Below are 7,717 nucleotides of genomic sequence, written 5' to 3' on the forward strand. Positions count from 1 at the left end.
TTTGTGAATTTATTTAGGAGATGGGGAGAGGAAATGCAGAGAAGGTAGAAGGGGGGGAAACACACACACACACACACACACACACACACACAAACCTCCTAGGAGTCTGCCAGCCCACACACACATACACTTGGAAGAAAATTTCAGTTGTGAACACATCAACGAGTCCATTCTCACTGGCTGGTTCTTCAAATAAAAATGTTCAATTTCTTATTAAAAGGGCAGTCTTTTTCTAGAGCTACTTGGAGAAGTAGGGGACAAGAGGAGCCTGGGCACCAAACGAGAATGGCGTCGTCATGCAGTAGCAAAGAAAGATGAGACTGGGCAGAGCTGTCTTTGGAGAGAAGGGTGGTCTAGACCTTACTGCAGTCTAGACCCTGTGAATTCCAGACTTAGCGCCCTCTGTAGGAACCATCCCCAAAGTATTCTTCTTCAATACATCTTCACTCGTGAGGAAAGCCAGAAGAGCAGGGGCAGCTATAGAAGTGCATACAGAGATGCATGCGCTTGGGCTGCACAAGTTCATTACCAACATTCATCAAATCCTCATTCATCACTCCATACTATGCCCTTTTCAGAGGCAAGTCTAAGACACAGAGTGCTTTGCCCCAAGCCACAGAATTATATAATTGAATTTTATTATATAATTGAAATTCCAGTTTCTAGATGTTATGATAGGTTAAGGAGTCCAGTGAGGTCCCTGAAAGACATTCATCTCCCCTGTTGCGTAGAGACCCCTGAGAGTTGTGATGGGTGACCACTGCACCCAGGCAGGAAGACGCATACCTGTGTACACAAGGATGGGAATAACGAATATTAATGTATTTACTGTTGTGGTTACATTGCAGCTGTTTTGGAAGTGGTTCCCAAAACATAATTTTTTAATTTTTTTTGAAGATTTTATTTATTCATGAAAGAAAGAGCACATGTGCAAGAGAGACAAGCACAGGGAGGAGCAGGGGAAGGGGCAGAGGGGGAAGCAGTCTCCCCAGAGAGCAAGGAGCCAGATGACGGATGCGGGGCTGGATCTCAGAACCCCGAGATCACAACCTGAGCTGAAGATAGACGCTTAACCTGGGAGACACCCAGGCGCCCCCCACAAAACACAATTTAATGCTTTCTTCCTATAACCCAAAGAAAAAAGGAAAACTGAAGAAGAATTTGGAATCTGTGGAAAACCTGGATGTGAAAAATTGACATGCTAACCAATTTGTAACTCGGGAAGGTGAATAATCTTGACGTCTCCCATGAAAAAACCCTGCGGCCTCGATCACATTACTTCAAAAAGGGAGTTTTGAAGGAAAATAAATTTTGAAGAAAAATAAATCCCATATTTTGTATTTTAAAAAAAAAGTCTAGGTGGCTAGATATAAACAGTGGGAAGCTCATTCATCCAAACAAATTAAAAATTGCTTAAAGCTTTCTTCAAGCTCTGTTTCAGAATCAAGAAACGGCTTAAGGGGCGACAAGGTGGCAAAACTCTATGTGATGTGGCCGCACCTGTTCAAGCAAAGAAGAGATAGACAGGCTGGCTGGGAAAGCGCTCTCATCAAATGACACCGTAAAACTCTGTATTTTAATGTGCCGGAAAGACAAATTTGAACAACTGGTCGACAGGCTGGATTTAACTCAGCCCTTTCTCTTTGTCTGATAGCTGAATAAAAGAATGGATTTTAATAATTGAACCACTGCTGTTCAGTCACTATATTTTTCATGATAGCTCAGGACATGCTGAGGCCAAACTGACAGATTTTTTTCAGCAAGATTTGCTAAATTTTTTAGGGGGTGGTACTGGGGAGCTCAGGGGGGACACTGGATGTGAAGTGTCCACTCTTTGGACATCTCCAGGCAGGACGGTGGGAGGCGGCTCAGGTCCAGGCTCCAGCTCACCTGAGGGTCCCCGCAGGCCATGTCATCAGGGCACTATGGGCTGGTGAAAATGGTAAGTTCTGGGGAAAACAAAGCAAACCTGGTTTGGATTCTAAACCCTCCCTTTAGACAAATGTGTGAGGAACTGGAAAATGATTTTCAAGGCTTACTCAACACCACTGGGCTCTGGCTTACCAAGGGAAGATGAAGGAAGGAGAGGAGGTTTCCAAACTCATGGTGGAATTTGCTATTTTCCTTCAAAAAGAAGAAAGATGATGCAACAAAGAGTAGAAATATAGATAAAGTAAATGAATTCACCTAAAATAAAGAGGAGGGGGCGCCTCAGTGGCTCAGTTGTTAAGCGTCTGCCTTTAGCTCGGGTCATGATCCCAGGGTCCTGGGATAGAGCCCCAGGTCTGGCTCCTTGCTCAGCAGGGGGCCTGCTTCTCCCTCTCCCACTCTCCCTACTTGTGTTCTCTCGCTGTGTCTCTCTCTGTCAAATAAATAAATAAAATATTTAAAAATAAAATAAAATAGGGACTCCAAAGGCAGGCTTCTTCAGCAGATATTTGGGCCATACAGATCTGTTCCGTGCCTAAGACAAAACTGTTGAGATCAAAGAGGGGGAGCTTGAGAGTGAGACAAAGACAGTGCTCGCGAGAATGCTGAGATTCTAGCTTTGTTCGTGTGTGATGGAAACTCAAGATAAAACCAAGATCGTCATCAGCCAGTTGTTCACTGAGACAGTCCTTTGATGAGTATTTCCCCGAAAACACTCTAAGCTACCACGCAATCCCAGGGTCACCCTCTCACGAAGAGGACACACAAAATCTTTCCACCATCAAGAGCCTGAAAATGTCACAGGAAGAATCCTGGGCTTCCCCCCCTCTCTTGGTGAATCCCTCCCACAGCTTAGGAAGTAATGAAGAAAGTCATTTCCTCTCCATTATTTGTGTGGGGTGCTGATTGCTCACCCCTGCCGCCACAACCCCAGCCTAAGTTCATTCTTCTTGGCCACGAGGTACTTGAATAAAACCAAGTTTGAGAAGTGCTGAGTTTAACCCATAACCTCAAGGCGCATTTGAATACCACCAAGAGGAGGAAGGAGACAAGCAGGGGACACTGTTGGTACCACGACTTCCTGTTGTGCTTACTATACATTGGCCTCAGCCTGAACATAAGGCCCCTCCCCCAACAACAGAAGACCCATCAGCTTGGCCCACCCTTTCTGCGGAAGAAGAGGCCCAGCATGGTGCCCACTCCCCTGTCCACAGCACTGAGCACGTGACCCAGGCCAAAGGAATGCCTAAGACCTGATTTAGCAACAACAGGAAAAAAAGGGTCTCCTTTCGGGCTGGGTCCACACTGTAAGGGCTGCTGTAGCCATCTTTCAGACCCAAAAGAAAATGAGGCCAATATACAGAGCACACTCAAGTCCCCACAGAAGCCAGCTTTCCCCTTGGATTCCCTACTATGTAAGTCAACAAATCCCATGTTTGGCTCAAGCTACTTTGAGTTGGGTGGCTGGGTGGGAGATGACCAAGCCCTAATTTTCTTCAAGAAAACTGTTGCTTTTTTTTAAAACAGAAGTAAGAAAAACTTTACATCTAATAATATACTCAGATACCATTTCCAGTAAAAAAAAGATTCCTCTTTGGACAGGAATCGGTCACAAATATATTCATAAAACAGCCACTTATGTTTTGTAGAAAACTATTCTAACTTGATCCTTAAAATCTTATAAGTAAATGGTTTAATTATAAAGTTCCAAGGTATCCTTTTATATACTGTAATGCTTCAATGCCTCTGAAGGATCACATCAAATACTTATTAAAGAATTACATCCTGTCAGACAGGACATGGTAGCATTAAAGAAATAATAATGATAACCACCAAAAGTGTTTCATAGCAATCTGTTCCCAGGCTTAAGCCTCATAAAGACTTGTAGAAAGGACAGAGGAGGTCCAACTCTGAATAAATGTTCCATCAGAATAAGAAAAGCTACTTAAAGCATAAACTCCACACCCAACTGCACAACCAAAGGTCCAAATGAAGCATTTACGTGTCCCTGGGGGGATGGAAGCCAAAACCCTCTCTGGAAACCAGCCACCGGGATGCTGACTTCCCTGCTGGCTTCTGCACTGACCTAAGCTCTGCCTGGGTCCAACAAGCAGCAACCAACCACCCCCCCCAACCCCGCCCCGCCACTGCAGGCAGGGGCCTTCTGCACCTGCTCCCCGAGGGCCACTTGTGCAGCCGCAGCCAGAACCGGCAAGTTAGCTCAGGCCACATAGCTGAGGTTCATCAGCTGTGGAAGAAATGATCAATGAGGTTATGCCATTCATAAATATGGCAACCCAGACAGGGATCAGTTCAAAACATATAGTAGAGACAGAGAAAATATATCCTTAAACCAACAAAGCTCACAGACCTTTGATCTCTCCTGACTTTCAAACCTACTGCCTGAGGCTAATCTGCTCCCTACTTCGCCTCAACTCCTCATGGAGCTGCCTCTGGGCTGCTCCACTTCCTGGTACAAACCCTCCACCTTCCGCCTGACCACTCGACGCCTTCCTTTCTGCAAATCTGCCTCCTAGGGTGGGCCTAAAATTCTAGAAGAACAGGAATGGAACCTTACAGGCCTCAATTCCTGGCCTGGATTCTAATGGAACGTGACAGGTTGCCGAACAAATAAATATTCGTTCAATGGATAAATCATATTTCCTGTCACTTCATTGTAAAAACAAGCAAAAGGAAGAAAATGATTTAAAAAAAAAAAATCCTTGCCTACTAGGATCTCAAGAAAGACATTCTAAAAATGTGAGGGAGCCTAATGTAGGCTGAGGGGCAATATGAAATAATCTAGGCATTCGTTCTTGATACAAGAGAAAGAGAGAGCTTAGTTTTTGATAGAAGGAAAACAGTTCTAACTTTAACCCATCCTGATTCTCCCCCCCATCTTCATGGTTTTTCATCGGTATTTTAAAAACTGCTCTGGGTTCAGTTATTGGAGGTTCCCTCCTAACACTGAATATGAAGCTAAGTCAGGTAACTCGGGTCAGTTCGGGGTCAAATACCAGATAGGGAGCCTGTCTGCTCTTCCTCCCCACAGGCTGGCCTCGCTGAGAGGGAGCTGTCACCCTCCGGCCATCTCTGCCACCTGTTGTCAGAAACCCGCCTCTTAAAAATCACATCTTCAAGCCCAAATGCATTCCTTTTCTCCACTCATGCGCTGTTCATTCATGACAAGTGAAGCGGGGAACGAGCAGGAGGACAGAACACAGGCCCCTCTGTCAGCCAGGCCTTCACCCGCACTCCAGCAGCCCCTGGGGCTCTGGGCTCAGAACAAAGACCCCAGCTCGCGGGGCCTGTGGGGGCAGACACATGGGCCCAGCAGCCAGGCAGGCGACTTCTGCTAAGTCAGTGGTCTCCAACTGGTGAGGAAACACAGTGGGAAAACCCTGCCACACTGGCTTTCTCGTCCCACCAGGATTCCCCAGGACCCCGAGAAATCCAGAAAAGGCAGAGCACTTCTCTCCCACCGAGGGAACCGTCAGGCGTGTTCAAGTACTGTGTATTTACTGCTGTTTCCTGAGTGTTCGTGTCATCCCACATCCATGTGTTGCAGCCTAATCCCCAGTGTGACTGTATCAGAGGTGGGGCCTGTAGAGGAAATTCATTCATTAAGGGTAGAACCCTCATGAAGGCGCTTCGTTCCCTTAAAAAGAGACGCCAGAGAGCTCCTTCCCCACTTGCGCCAGGTGAGGGCACAGCAGCAAGACAACCGCTTAGGACCAGGAGGAAGTGGGCCGGCGCCTGGATCCGGGACTTCCAGCCTCCAGAACGGCACGAAATTGAGGTTTGTTATTTAAACGTGCACAGTCGCTAGGATTGCGTGTTAGAGCCGCCAGAACAGACGAAGATGTTTGTCACCCTTGAAAGCGCGCTGGTGTATCCTTCCCAGCACCCCCCAAATCCCAACCACTCTTGCAAGGCCAAACTTGAAATTCCCCACGAGGTTTCTAAGGAGCCGACACTCGTCCCTCCATGCACGGCATCTCCCGCGTGTGTGTTCACGTCGCAGCAAAGCACGCGCTGGACGTGTAACGTGAACAGATTGTCCTACAATACTTTTGAAGGGCTCACCCCATGTCTCTTTCAATAGCAGAGATTCCATTTTCTCACATCCTCTTTTTTTTTTTTTTAATCTCCCAAAGCATCTGACATAGGTCCTCATGTAGCAGGTTCTCCATTATCCGTCCCCCAAATTCCTTTTCAAGTCTAATTGCTCAGGTTATTGCTCATTTCCCTCCATTGTCCCCTTCATGGCAACCAAGACAGTCATATACTGGCAAAACCGAAAACTGAACTGCTGATTACTTTCACGTGAGGGACTGTGGGAAGGATGATCCTCGAACAAAGCTCTTCAAATGAGAAAGCCAGGAGAAGGTGCAAGAACTTAACATTACTCTGGGGATTTCATCCTGCGGTCACAAAACACACTCCGCTTTGGAGGGACAATGAGGAAGCATCACCTCTGTCCCCAAGGACTCACAATAAACCGAGGAGAGAGAATGCATGAACAGAAAGGCAGAACTGAAGTCCCAGGCGAGCTGTGGATGTAAAACCACGTGGGCTCCCACACACACGGCTGGTGGCGCCACTCGGCCAATGTCAAATTCAGCTTTAAGTAGGCATCTCTCCCAGCACCTCCCCCTTTCCGCGCAGCACACTTCTGAGCATTCGTGATCCTGAGTTTCTTGGTTCCCTGCTCATGTCTGTCTTTCTAGAACAGAAGCTCCATGAAACAGGCCTATTCTCTGTTCCCCTTTATAGCTAAGTGTCCTGCACAGAACGTGTGTGTGAACCAATCAATGCCAAGAGGGCCAGTCCCACCACCATGGTCGGAGGTGGATGAAGGCAGAAAAGCTGTCCTACATCAAAGGAAGTTCGTGGGAGCAAACAGCCACCCAGAGGGACAGAAAAAGAGTCAGCCCCACCCCAGTGGTTCATCCTGCTCCCTCCTTTCACTTGCATAAAATACAGAGAGCTGCCACTGGACGGGGTCACTGGCAATGTCCTAGTACGGTGCCTGTACTCAGTGCCTGAGCAATTACCATCACCTCCTCCCCTCTCCTCTTGAGCCAGGTGAGCTAGAGAACAGACACATGAGAATCATAAAATCCTCCTCAGCACAATCCAATGGGCCCAGGTCACCAAGGAGGGTGGGAACAGAGGGAGCGGGGGTGGCAGGAAAGGAGGGGGGGGGGAGTCCATGAACAGAATGTAAGCTCCAGCTTACACCAAATCAGGGCAGAACAGGGAGCTGTGGTGCGTTCCACACTTAACCTCCCACCGGCCATTCAAGTAATAATTCCATTTCACTGCTCTGTTCATCAATTCATCATCATTTCCTCCATCAGGGAGAAAAATCCAGAGGAATTTAAGACCTAACCTCCAAAAACGAAAGACAAGCATAAGCACCTCTCTGGAGTCCTGGGGCGGGAATAGGGTGTAATACATTTTTTTAAAAAAATATTACCACTCACTTATGCACAGATTTAACACTTGAACAGAGATGCCTGCTGTGGATCTGTTTAAACCATGTAAATGTGGTGCTGATTTTTAATGTATTATTATCTTTTGAAATGTAAAGGGAGTAGAAATGACAACCCCACAATTTTATTTTTGATACAAATCACAAAATCACAAATCACAAAATGTTGGAAGTTCTTTATCCCTGGATATTGGTAATTGAAGGAAAATGGGGGGGGGGGTGGGTAGGAGGGAATTTTCTCCTTCAATTTGCAAGTCTCCCAAAGAGATTTTGCAGTACAGTCAAAGATAA

The 7,717-nt window shown here is 46.6% G+C and overlaps 1 protein-coding gene across 1 annotated transcript in view; it reads right to left on the reverse strand.

Annotated features, from left to right (window-relative positions):
• Positions 1–7,717, reverse strand: part of LOC309857738 (uncharacterized protein) — a gene marked incomplete at its 5' end in the record, with an annotated part of 65,299 nt that overhangs the window by 26,758 nt on the left and 30,824 nt on the right. The gene's annotated exons all lie outside the window — the stretch shown is intronic.

Source organism: Mustela nivalis (assembly GCF_964662115.1).
Source record: "Mustela nivalis genome assembly, contig: HAP1_SCAFFOLD_1158, whole genome shotgun sequence".
Lineage (NCBI taxonomy): Eukaryota > Metazoa > Chordata > Mammalia > Carnivora > Mustelidae > Mustela > Mustela nivalis.